Source organism: Sorex araneus, chromosome 2 (assembly GCF_027595985.1).
Source record: "Sorex araneus isolate mSorAra2 chromosome 2, mSorAra2.pri, whole genome shotgun sequence".
NCBI lineage: Eukaryota > Metazoa > Chordata > Mammalia > Eulipotyphla > Soricidae > Sorex > Sorex araneus.
The window spans coordinates 102,077,183-102,090,673 of NC_073303.1; the positions used below are offsets into that span (position 1 = coordinate 102,077,183).

Consider the following 13,491-nt stretch of genomic DNA (forward strand, 5'->3'; position numbering starts at 1 on the left):
TGAGATATCTCACAGTCATGAAGGTGGTCGTGTGTCCCTGGAATTCTAAAATCTAAATTTTAAAATTCTAAAATTTTAAATAATTAGGGTCAAATAGGGTCCAATACAGCATCGTTGGGAAGGACGAGTAAAGAGAGGCTTATAAAATCTCAGGGCTAAGAAGAATGGAGACGTTACTGAGACCGCTGGAGAAATTTGATGATCAACGGGATGATGATGATGATGATGATGATGATGATGATGATGATGATGATGATGATGATGAATTAGGGTCAAGAAATGTCTCTGTAGTGAACTGCTTGGTTCTGAGATTCATATATGAGTCTCTCAGGATCATGGCCGTTAATGAGCTTAATGAGCTTAAATGACACTCGGAGGCAGTTCGTGAGTGTGACGACCAAGACCCCCATAGGGGTGGAAGATGGTAAGGAGTGACCTGTTCCCTCCCCCTTGAGGCCTGGAGTTTGCAGTTACTGGTCCCACATACCTGGGTTTTTCATTGGGTTCTGGAAGTCTGCAGCCTGTCTGATTCATAGGGATAGAGGGAGGGATGATCCCTGCTCCTGTCTGAGGCACTCTGGTGAAATGGTCCTGGTGCAAGGTCTGGAGGCGTCTTGAAAAAAGCTCCTTGGTTCTGAGGTTCATTTGTGAGTCCAGGTCTTCCTTCTGATGTCCCTTTGAACACTAGAATGTTAGGAGCAACTTCCCAGGCTGTGCTCCGGACTGTCTGTCGGGTCTACAATGTGTTTAAAAATAATCTCTGCAGTCAGTAAAAGTTCCTACATTTCCCACAATTATGTTTTTCCCTCTTCCTCTTTGTTTCTTTTTCCTCATTTCTTTTGCCTTTCCCAGAGGATAATACTTCACATATGTGACAAGAAAATCCTCCAGAAGTACCTATGCCCATAAAGAACAACACAAGAATTTTAACTAAATCCTGATATCTTCACTGGGTCTGCAAGACTGTTAGGGGAGAGCTTGCATCTGCCTTATTAAATTCTACCATACTACATCTGTAGTTCTTTCTGAACCACCCACCTATGATGGCATTGTTCCTGGGTTTCTGTCCTGAACTAATTTCTTTATTCTGCAAGCATAGTCTTTGTACTTAAATATAGGCATGTGAAATTTCTTAGAGATTAACATCAGGTTTCCAAATATATAATTTCCAAGATACACACTCCATTTTTTTAACTAAAAAAAAGTCAGTGAAATTTGCTCATCTCAGATTTCATATCTGTCCTAGAACTGTTTTCTACAAGACTATCAACAAGGATTTGATATTTACTGTCCTGATCTTCCAAAATTCTAGTCTATTCTGTGGGCCTGAAGACTGAGATCATTTGAGCCTGCTAGACATTCTGAAAATAGTTCTGCATTTTTGGAATTCAGTTATAAATAATTAAAAAAAATAATATGGGGGCTGGAGCAATAGCACAGTGGGTAGGGTGTTTGCCTTGCACGCTGCAGACCCGGGTTTGATTCCCAGCATGGTTCCCTGAGCATCGCCAGGAGTAATTACTGAGTGCATGAGCCAGGAGTAACCCATGTGCATTGCTGGGTGTGACCCAAAAAGCAAAAATATATAAGAATGAAAAAATAAATATGCATTTTTCTCTCTCTTTACCTCCCCTTCTATTTCATGATCGTAGTGAATGATCAGACCTCACGACATACTTGCCTTGGTGCTTGTATGCATTCTTGTTACAGTGCTCATTAGGGGTTTGTCTTGGGCTTTGTACATGCTTGCTGGGTTCACCATTTTGGCAGCAGAACACATAAACAATTTTTATTTGTGTGCTCTTTGGGGAGTCACGCACTTTACTCGCGGTGTTCACACATATCTGGGTGCGTGTTAGAGGAAGCACGCAAAGAGAATGATCAAGCAGAACTGTTGAAACCACACTCAGAAATTTAGGAGAATACTGGGGATCACACTCATGACCTTGCTTTTAAGGCAAGTAATTTTAGCCATTGAATGACACACCTCTTTCCCCAGGGTCCTTGCAAATCATTTTTTCCAAATTTAATTTTTTAAAACATTGTTTGGTGGTGCTAGGGACTGAACCTAGGTCCTCACACTTCTAGGAGGCATGACTTTTGCCACCAAGTCACATTTCCAGACCACAAATCAGATCCTTTTCAAAAGTCTGTTTCCTTAATGGAAGAGATCAAAGTAAGCTAGTTTTCAATTGCAGATTGTTCTAAAGGCAATTCTGGGCAAAGTAAACGCAGTGTTTACTTATATTTTCCCCCCAGATATAACTAATCAACTGAAAAAATCAGGTGGTTGTCTTGTCCCAGAGTCTCTAGACATCTTTGAGCCCCTCAGTCTACTCTGATAGTGTGTTACCTAGTTTTCAAATCTAGTTTTATTACACAAAATTGGGGAACTTTGAAGTGATAATGCTGGAGATTCTCCACACTTCAGTTCAGGCAAGGTTGGGCCACATCCCATGGTGCTAAGGGCTTATCTCTCGCTTTGTGCTCAAGAATCACTCCTGGCAGTTCTCAGGAGATCATATGTCCTGTCTTTCCCTCTACACTCTTTCTCCAGTCCCTGCAATATGGCTCTTTACAGAACAGTTTTGTTGGGAATGGAAAAAAGGAGTACTTGTCACAAAGCCTACCATTTCCAATATGAACATACCATTGTTTTTTTTTTATTTAATTTTATTAAATCACTGTGAGACAGTTACAAACTTTCATGTTTGGGTTACAATCACACAATGATCAAGCACCCATCCTTCCACCAGTGCACATTCCCCACCACCAATATTCCTGGTATACTCCCTCTTTCCCACCCTCCCACTGCCTCCATGGCAGACAATATTCCCCATACTCTCTCTCTACTTTGGGGGCATTATGGCTTGCAACACAGACACTGAGAGGCCATCATGTTTGGTCCATTATCTACTTTCGGCTATAGCTTTTATGTATTGATGGGTCAGCAAATGTTTCTCTAACAATGACCATCTCTTTGGGGGTATTGGCACTTGGTAAGAAGGAAAAGCCTTGATTTGTAGTGTTTTCATTTTCAGTGCCGTAAATATAATTATGTAGAATTTTTAAGTTATAAATTTAACATTACAAAAAGAGATAATTCAGCTATGCACCACTATATTGAATATCTACAATACAGAGGCAAGACATGTAAATAAATGCAATGAAATAAAATATAGTAAAATAATTAGGAAGTGATGAATTTGGAATATTTATTAATCTTCATTTCTAGTATAATTATTTTAATTAGAGTTTGTGCTATTTAAAATTTTTTTAAATTGGTTAAAAAATTTGAAGATAAAAAAACTTAAAAGTTTTATATATATATGCTTGTATATATATATATATGTAATCATGTGACATATCTATGTACAATATGGCTTGGACAACTGAGGAAACTATACGGGGTGTTGACATTTTCCCCTTCTCACGTGGATTCAGAAGATAGCATGAGGAATGGAACAAAAAAAAACCCCACACAAATTATATACAATTACAGGGCAGGTGCAAGGGGCAGGGTGTCAGGAGACCTGGGAACCCTGCTCTCACCATTCCTTCCTGTCCAGTCTGAATGAGAGCCTGAGATGGGAATGGCCAGTCAGGATAGAGGCTGCACATCTCTGGACTACTGTCACTGGGCCAGTGTTTGGCAGATCAGAGTCTGTGAGGTGACAGGGCAGAGAGAATAACGGAACTGCACCCTCTTGAGCAGTCTGCTCTCACCATGGCCTGGGGGACTGCAGTCAGGAAGATTCAGGCCAAGCTAGTAACAACCAGAACCTCCTAGAAACTACCGGCCAGCTGCTAGCCTTCTCCCCTCCTCTTCCCCGTGCCTGACTCAGTCTTCTCTGGGGAGTGACTCCTGCGAGGTGAATCATTCCCGAGAACCTGTGCGCCAATCCGGCAGGAGGAAGGCCCAGGAGGTTCATGAATTTTATCCCTTTTCTTCCTTCTCTGACAACACACTCACCCGGGACTTCTCCAAAAGTGCAGACCTGAGCATGCCCTTCTTGGCATGCAACTGATTGCCATCCCAGGACTAGAAGCTTCTATGCTCTAGCCCCAATGCGTTACTGAGGCCCTCGGGCCTGAGTCTCTACAGAACTTCAACTCCCGCTCTCCCACAACCTTCACAGTGTCCCTTTCTGCAAGGCCACCTGCTGCCATTCTCACTCTTAGGGGTACAACGAAAAGCAGTGTTTTTCAGCTGGATCGGAGACTCAGACTCAGACTCAGTGGGTGAGGCAGGGGAGAAGGGGCCCAGTCAACCTGCAAGCTTGCTAGTGACAACTCTATTTTACAGAGAAGCTAAAATTTCAGAGGCAGACTGACCTGACCTGGGGAATGGGTGGCTTCTGTGAGAGCGTAGGCCAAATCGGAACCCAGACTCCTAACTCTATGTCAGTGCTCTGTCCAGCCCCCATGAGCCTCCCCAGGCTGGTGAGGGAGAGAGTGAGCCTCTCCGGGGAACATCGTGAGTAGAGAGCCAGGGCCGACTAAGAGACAATGGCGGCAGGAGGGAAGTGGGCACTGTCTCTTGAGGCGAACAAGCTGCTTTTTCTTTCTGAGGCTCCTCCACACCTATCAGAATGGAGACATGGAACAACAGCAGCCTAGAGGGAAGGAACACTGAGGAGCACAGAAAACAGAGCTCGTCCATGCTCCTGTTGCCAGTATGGCCAGCCTGCAGGCATGGGGCTCGTCACAGATTCCCCTAGGCTCAGTCTAAGCAATTCCTGGGCCTCTCTTCCAGATGCACAATGCACGCCTCAGTTTCTTACACAAAAGGGAAAAAAGAAGGGGTAGCATTGTCCCATCTTAGTCTCCTGTTTCTGGGTTCCTACCTGGGTTACAGGGAAGGTGTAGAGATCTCCAAATTACCAGAGAAATGAACTCAGGGCGCTTCTCAACCATCTGGCCTTCTCCACAGCCCCCAGCGGAATCAGTTACGGCTGGCGAGTGAGCTGAGATCTGCTGAGATGCCCGCCCCAGCCCTGCTGATGATACATAGAGGTCCAGTGGGTGAGGCAGGGGAGAAGGGGCCCAGTCACCCTGCAAGCTTGCTGGTGACAAGCGAGGACTCTCTCTGGGGTAGGTTCTGTGGGGTGGGGATGTGGTCACCAGTCACCATGTTCTTGTCAGCTCCTGCACTGGGCAGCTGCTTATTCTGCATCTTGACTTTGGCCATGCTGTAGTCTCCTGAGTCAAAGTACATTTGCCCTTTCTGGAGTCTCTTCCTGAGGACGTCACAGCCTCCAGGCTTTTGACCTAGCCTGGGATATTTGACCTTCAGCTTTGCCTTCTCGTCTCTCTCGGGGAGAATCCCTTCTTTCTCCTGTGTGTCCTGCTTTTCCTCTCTGGTCTCCTCCCAGGGTTCTCCTCTTCCTGTTTCTGGGACGTGGTGGGGCCGGGACTTTGGACAGTAGGGGAGCCAGGAAATCAACTGGAGAAGGGAAGGGGGAGGGGAGACAGGGACAACCTGTGCTCAGCTCCTGTCTCTAGGGTTGCTCCACAAAATTCTTTTTTTGGGCGGGACTGCAGAAGCAGAGGCTTGAGGCCACACTTGGCTCTGTCTAGGGCCAGCTCTGTGCTCACGGATAACTCCTGTCAGTGTTTGGGGGGCCATATGCAGGGTCAGGAATTGAACTAGGGTTGGCAGCATGCCAGCCCAACACTTTTTTGGGTGTGTTGTTTTTGTTTTGGGGTCATACCCAAAATGCAACACAGAAGTTACTCTTGGCTCTAAACTCAGAAATCACTTCTGGCAGGCTCAGTGGACCATATGCGATGACAGGATCAAACTCAGGTCAGCTGCATGCAAGGCATGTGCCTCAACCACTGTGCTATCTCTCTGGCCCTGAGCACTTTAAACCCTGTGTTATTGTTTTGGCCCCTCAAAAAATTCCTGAACTTTTAACAATGCCTCTCAATGCCTCTTTTGAGCTGGTACAAGCAACATCAAGCTTTCTTGGGAGTCAAAATCATAGACATGTAAAAATGACTTCTCTTATTACAATTGCAAAATAAAATACAAATGTCCTGTGGCAAGACTGAAGATTAGGAACCAAAGAATAATACTAAATTTACATTTTCAGTTATTTCTTTCCTTATAAAATGAGTTTAGGGTAAGCTCAATAAGGAATTATCTGCAATTTTTAATCAAAGTATCAATTTTAACACAATCATTGAATTGAAATCAGATACCAACAATAACTAGTTACAAAAGGTATTGCAATTTTTCTATAGTTATAATATTCAGTGGACTGGAGCAATAGCACAGTGGGTAGGGTGTTTGCCTTGCACACAGCTGACCCAGGTTCGATTCCTCCGTCCCTCTCGGAGAGGCTGGCAAGCTCCTGAGAGTATCCTGCCTGCATGGCAGAGTATAGCAAGCTGCCCATGGTGTATTCGATATGCCAAAAACAGTAACAACAAGTCTCATAATTGAGACGTTACTGGTGCCTGCTCGAGCAAATCAATGAACAACAGGATGACAGTGCTATAGTGCTACAGTGCTATAATATTCAGTTGTGTAAAATTTAAAGTTTTCTGCCATTCAGAAATAGATCTACTCAAGTTTGATTCTCAGTTTGGGGAGATACTAATACTGATACTAATGCTATCTGCAAAGCGTGGATCATTGACTTATTCACATGGCAAGTTTTGTGTATTTTGTAACTTCAAGGTTATCAAGCAGAAGACACCACATTAGGAATAAATTATACACAGGACCACCCAGTGGGAAAAAAATCTTCTTTTTTATCTATCAAGTTGAATTATAAATGAAAAGACTCCAGCAAATATGAACCAGTATTTTTTTATGATTAAATTTGTAAGTAGTGAAATGACAAGTGACAGCAAAGATGAGAATCTCTGCAAGAGAAATTTTGTACCAGTGGAAGAAAGGAAAATTGTGAAACCATTTGTGAAACCAGATTGTCAGTTTTCATCAAGACTCCAAAACATACAATTGTATATTCCAGGGTTATTTATATTAGCAAACAGTGAGAAAAAAACAACATGTTTAACAATGGATTGTGTATAATTAGGCTTTATCTATTTGTGTATTTTAACATTTTTACATCAAATAGAGTACCATTCATATTTTAAAATATTTTAGAGCATTAAAAATTATAGGCAAGTCCTGCTACATGGAGTGGAAATCAAGTGTCATCCTTTAGCTGGAGATTGGGAAAAGGATATTATGTGCAGCCATTTATGTTCCTTGAAAGATAAATCTAGGTAACTAGCTAAGGGCATGGATTAGAAATCAGACATAAATGGGTTAAAATTCCTAGAAAAAAAGGTAAATGCTGTCCACGTATTGAAAATAGAGTTTCCATATTGTATGTGCAAAATCTGAATTGCATTAAGTCAAATCTGAAAGGAAATGAGCCTAGATATTAATAGGATTTATCTCTGGATGATAAGATTATAAATTATTATTTTTCTTTTCTGTTTCTCCTCAAGAATTCTATTAGTAACATGTATTACTTTTATAATAAAAGCTAAAGCTGGATGACTTCTGTCCCTGGCCCTCAATGCTCCCTAAGGCAATCAGTGTACTAGAAATAGAATATCCCACCAATCTATACATTAACAAAAGAAGCAGTAAAATAAATCATGTCACCATTCAAGTGAGCCCAGGTCTGTGCTGGCCCAGAAATAGAAGGAAAGGAGAGGAGACTGGGATGAGTATTTCAGGAATTGAAGTGTCCTAAAAGCAGGATTTTCTGCTTTTAGGAAAAAAAAAATGTTCTGATGATAGGGTCCCAGACACAGACGAGAGTGTAATTCATGTCCAGCAGCAAAAACGTGCACAACTGAAAAATTGAAATGTGTCTAATTAGTACAAGGAAAGGAGAAAGGAGAACTCTTTTGTGGATGGGGTGTGGAGGAAATAGTCTTTTTAGGAGATAGAAGTGGACAATGGGGGTCCTTCAGATCAGGTTTCTTCATGTTTCTGTTCCCCGAGAGTTTTCAGGTCTTTCTCTTGTATTGATCCATGCACATACTCTATTTAATTCTTGCACCTTTATGATTATTTTTCTTCATAACTTCAACTGTTTTGTATATTGTTTATTCTGATACTGCCTAGTTTTTCAGTTCAAATTCTTCAGACTGATCTCATGTTTTGAAGTTGAGATCTCTGGGAGAGAAATTTGATGGGTCCAGCATTGTTCCAATGCCTAATCTTAGTCAAATTACCTGTAGCAAGGGGTAAGGGTCAGGTGTGACAAATGTGATTGTCTATAACCAATCCTTCAACAAAGAAAGTGGGTTGGGAGCATTAGAAACTCCCCCAAAATATTTTTAGATCAACATAAAAGGATCATGGAAGCGGTTAATTAAAAATAATGGTACCAGGAAAAGTCCTTGGACTTTGATATAGATTCTAACTTGTGAGAGCAAAATCAAGGCTAAAAAAACACATCAAATGCTTCCTCTGTACATTGACATATTATTTTCACTTCTGTTCATATGTATTCAGGTGACAATTGCAAGCATTACACCTAACTACATCTTATTTATGGTGATCCTTATTCTTCCAAGCAAATCTTTACCCTTGTTCCTTATCTTTAAGTATCCTTATATCCTCTCCTCCTCCACATTTTACCTGCAGTGCATTATTTTATTGGAAAAACATTGAATTTGTTTTAAATTATTTTTCAATTATTAGTTTTGAAGTTGTTGATATATATAAAGGTAAAAGATATAGTAGCATGAGCACTCTTACTTATCTAGACACACAATTAACATTTGGCTACATATGACTCTCTTCTCTTTCCTAAACTAATTAGGGAAAAAGTGCACACAGAAAGGACTCTTCAATCTTCAACCTTTCAGCTCACATGTCCCAAGAATAAGAAAAATATAAAACTATGATACAGTGGTCACACTCAAAATACTAATGCATTTGTATCATTTGATATGTAAAAATCCTATATTAAGATATTCCAGTTGTCACTTTAATCACGTTTTTTTGGTGGAGAGTACTGTGGGGTCAGTGTTGGGTTTCAACCCGTGGTTCTAAGAGCTAATTCCTGGCTCTACAAACTGAAGAATCACTCCTGGTGATACTGGGTATTGATCCAGTGTCTTCTGCATTCAAGACAAGTGCCTTAATCCCTATACTGTTCGTCCAGTCCCCAAATAACTACCTTTAATGGTATCTCCACTATTCATTCTATTCTGGATAGATATAGTTAGTGGTTTTTCTTCTTCTTTTTAAAAAATCACTACTGTTTCTCTGCCTTATTATACTTCCTTATAAAAATCTGGTATTATTAAAAACTGCAAGAAAATTGTCTGTAGAATGCTCAATTTGGGTTTGTCAGTTTTCTGATTTGATCTGTTGAATAGTATAAGGAAATAAAAGTCTATCTTTGGCAGTGGATGATTTCCTGGGAGGACTTCTGAAGTCTGGGTGGAGTTGCCTTTGAACAAGACATTTACTTCTATCAGGGGTGGAATTGGTTGAGGAAATTGACACTGGTGGAAGGTGTAGTATTGGAATATTGTATTCATGAAACTCTGTCACTAACAGTATTGTAAGTGACAGTGCCCCAAATAAAAGCATTTCTTTAAAATGATAGCATATTCTTTTGGGTAAAATTTGAATAGAATAAGAAAAATACATTTGCTTTCACAAAAGAAGAGACTGCCTATGAAAGGGCCATTCCTTGCCTGTTTTCACCAGAGCAGGTGGCAAATCTTCTTATCTTCATTTTCTTTAATAACCTCCATAAGTGACCTCCCCCTCCCCATTTTAATCCTAGCTAAGGGTTTTTGTTTTAACAATTTAATCTTTTAAAATTTATGGAGCATCTATTTGGCCTCTATGGTTTCATTCATGCACTGCATCCACGGGTTCAATTCAGTTCTCAGACTCAGTGATGCTTAGGGATCACCCAGGCCACAGGGGGCAGTGCATTGTTGTGGATCAAACTCAAGACTTTATGCTAGACCTGTGTTGTGCTACTTGAACTAAGTCCCTTTGAAAGGGTGAGTCATTCAGTTTTGCTAGTTTTTTTTTTGTGTGTGTACAGGAGATCATATATTTTATTAATACATTTTTCTCCTCCTCTTATTAATCTATCTGAAACTTGTTTTATAAATTGTCCAGCTGTAATAATGAAATATTCAGTTTCATTGCCACTTGACGGATAATGAACAAGAGATAATGTGATGGGCTGAGAAAGAGCTTTACTGGCAATAACTTGGCAAGTTGGAAGACTCCTGTTCCTAAAGTAACATTCTTTTGTAAACAACCACGAGAAGGGCTTTTAATAGGAGAAAAACAGGGAGGATAATGTTGTCTACAGAGCAGCAAGTGATAGAAAGAACAATCAAATCCTCTCATGGCCTAGTTCCAGAGGCTCTGAACAAAGTAAGAGACTTGTGGGGGAAAGGAAACAGGATAAACTGATCTTCCTCTATACTTTGAGGCAAGGACATTTATCCTTCAGTTATATTGATCTTTGGCCAGGTTTCAAATAACCTGGAGGGGTACAGGATAATTTCTAAATAACTCAGAGGGAGATAGGATTTCTTTTGTACCTTGACAATATTTTTTTTGCATAGGTGGTTATATTGGTGCCAGTATATCATAATAGGAAGCAAATTATGTCCATCTGTCCTATTAGTAGTAGTAATATTTAATCACTGTACTTAATTGGTTTACAAACTTACTTAATTTTATTTTAAATGAGTAATAAGTATGCCAAACACAGTAACAATGTCTCACAACGAGAGATGTTACTGGTGCCCACTCGAACAAATCAATGAGCAATGGGATGACAGTGACAGTAATAAATTGCCTTCTGGAGACCTAGAACTGATGAGAAATTGTACTTTTACATAATGATATTGTTGGTGAAAACTTTGATTTCATCTAGCTTTTATGAACCACAGTGCTTCATGAACTCTTCTGGAAATCTTCTTGCTTGGGTTGTAGAAGCTCATCGTATACTAACCAACTCAAAGAGACGCCCAACTAGCAGGCTACCTGGTTTCAAATCACAGAAAGACCCCTTTCTAACAGTTTAGTTACATAACAGTTTTGCTGATCCCTATAAACTTCAATTTGCTCTCTAAAGTAAGGATAGAGTGATTGGCCACCTTCTACAGTGGTTTTATGAGTTAGATCAGTTAAGAAAGTTTAAATTCTGAGTATAGTGTCTGAGATGGAGTTACTATTTAGTAAATGTTGTCATAATAATATAAACTGTGTTCATTTTAAAGGGAAAAGTCTTTGACATCATTATAAATAATAGCATCCCAGGTCCTATAACTGAATGTCCAAAATCCTAGGAGTCTTTCTGGCTCAAAAGAAACCCAGAAACTATCTAATGAGTAAAAGTTTAATTTTGTATGGTCAACAAAAAGGTGGTTTGTGTGTGTATTGGGAGGGTGGTAGAGTTTTATTAATAGGCAAGGAAAAGTGTTTAGTGCACAGGTGGCTTTCACAGCATCTAGAGGTGCAACTTCCTATTATACCACACATGTTCAATAAATGGTTTCCACATTCCTTCGAGATGTGAAGAATTTGAAAGCAAGCTTTAAAATTGTTTTTTGTTTTTGTTTTTTTTTTTTTTTGCTTTTTGGGTCACACCTGGTGATGCACAGGGGTTACTCTTGGCTCTGCACTCAGGAATCACTCCTGGCGGTGCTCAGGGGACCATATGGGATGCTGGGAATTGAACCCGGGTCAGCTGTGTGCAAGGCAAATGCCCTACCTGCTGTGCTATCACTCCAGCCCCTCAAAATCTCTTGAGCACCTATCCTGCCCTCAAGATAAGTGCATCATTCTTCTCTCTTAGGTTTTCTTCAAGAGAAGAGAACAGGTCCCAGCAGCTCACAGATACTCTTTTGCCTGCATGCAGTCTTCAAATTAGATTAACCACCTTTATTTCTTGTGACCAAGTTCCCAATTTGCTTCAAACTCAGTAAGTACAGATTTGTGCTTTAAATTCATTTCCACACACACTCCGAATGAGGAAAAGTCTCTGAAAAGTGAAGTTGTTTCTACTTTTATTTCCCCATGGGCTGCTGGGAGCAATTCAAGTCAGTCTAATACAGCAGGTGAGCCTCCTTGTTAAAGGGAGAGAATGTTCTAAAAGGCATATGTTATCTTTTGGTTAAACTGGGTTTCTCCCCAGGATATTTTGTTTATTTTAGGGAAGATTAATGAGTAAGCCTCTTCTACCGAGAAGATAGAGAATGGAAAATCAGATGATAAAATGAATTGGACTCCTTGAGTCCTTGGAGTTAACTGTTGGCTTTTGTGCAGGTAGATTCTCCAGTCTAGATGTATGATGGTGGCCCATTGACTTACATATATTCTGAGAATCTCAGATCCTGGCTCTTCAGTTCTCAGATAAAAGAAGCATGTTCTTACACTAAATTCAACTATTTTCTTTTATGGATGAACATTTAAAACAAATCCAGTAGGTGGTTTTATGAATGAGAATCAATTTGGTGAAAGCTCATTTGTAATCTACAGCATCACATAGAGCTAGGTGTGGGAACTACAATTCGATTTCTCCATAAATGTTCTTTGATGAAATTCTACCTTTGAAACCAAATATTGTATATTTCTTTATTTTCAGTGAGGTTGAACAGCTTGTAAATCATGTGAAACTGCAATTTCCTAAGGCACACCAGTGAAAAATATGAAAGGGTTACAACAGACAAGCAAGCAAGAGTATCTGACTCAATGCCCAAATGCAGTATACATAGGATCTCATCACTTCCTATCTTCATTTTCTGATCCTGGAGCCTTTGATTTTTTTTTTTAAATAAACACTCATAGGGGCTTTACTCCACTCCTGAATGTCTATTTCTAATGCATCTGTCATTTTGCCTCATATCTCTCAGATTCATTCACTGTGCTATAAAACAGTGGCATATAAGATGATATTCTTAGTTTATCTACCCCATGGTCCTGACTCTGTCTTTACACAAATATGGCCACTTCCTTGAGTGGGGAAAGCTTATTATCTCACTGTTATTCAACAATGACCTGGTTCCTAGGGTTGTTTTTGTATGTTTGTTTGACTTTTTGGGTCACACCAGTGATGCTCAGGGGTTACTCCTGGCTCTTAATTCAGGAATTACTCTTAGCAGTGCTGGGGAGTGCTTGGTTTAATTCCCCCCATATGGGATGGGGGGGTTGTTTAAACCCAGGTCGGTCATATGCAAAGAAAATTCCCTACCTACTGCAGTATTGCTCTGGCCCCTTGGTTTCTAGTTTTAAGAACCTCCTAGTTCAGGTTCATTTTATTGAATAAAGTCCTCCTCTCTAAATATTTGTCACAAATCCTTGCAGGAACTGAGCTAGAAGATTATGTCAGAGGTAACAGAAAAAAAAAGCTATGCTGAAGCTTATAAATGGTACAAGTCACACAACTATTTAATTAATGAATCAACTGAATTATATGTGCATTTATCTTCATTATCCATAGCTTACTTACAGTGCTTCCCTAA

The 13,491-nt window shown here is 40.2% G+C and overlaps 1 pseudogene; it reads right to left on the reverse strand.

The window, feature by feature from the left end:
* Window positions 1-5,050: 5,050 nt before the first annotated feature.
* LOC101543253 (alpha-endosulfine-like) overlaps window positions 5,051-13,491 on the reverse strand; it is a 33,066-nt pseudogene continuing 24,625 nt past the window's right edge.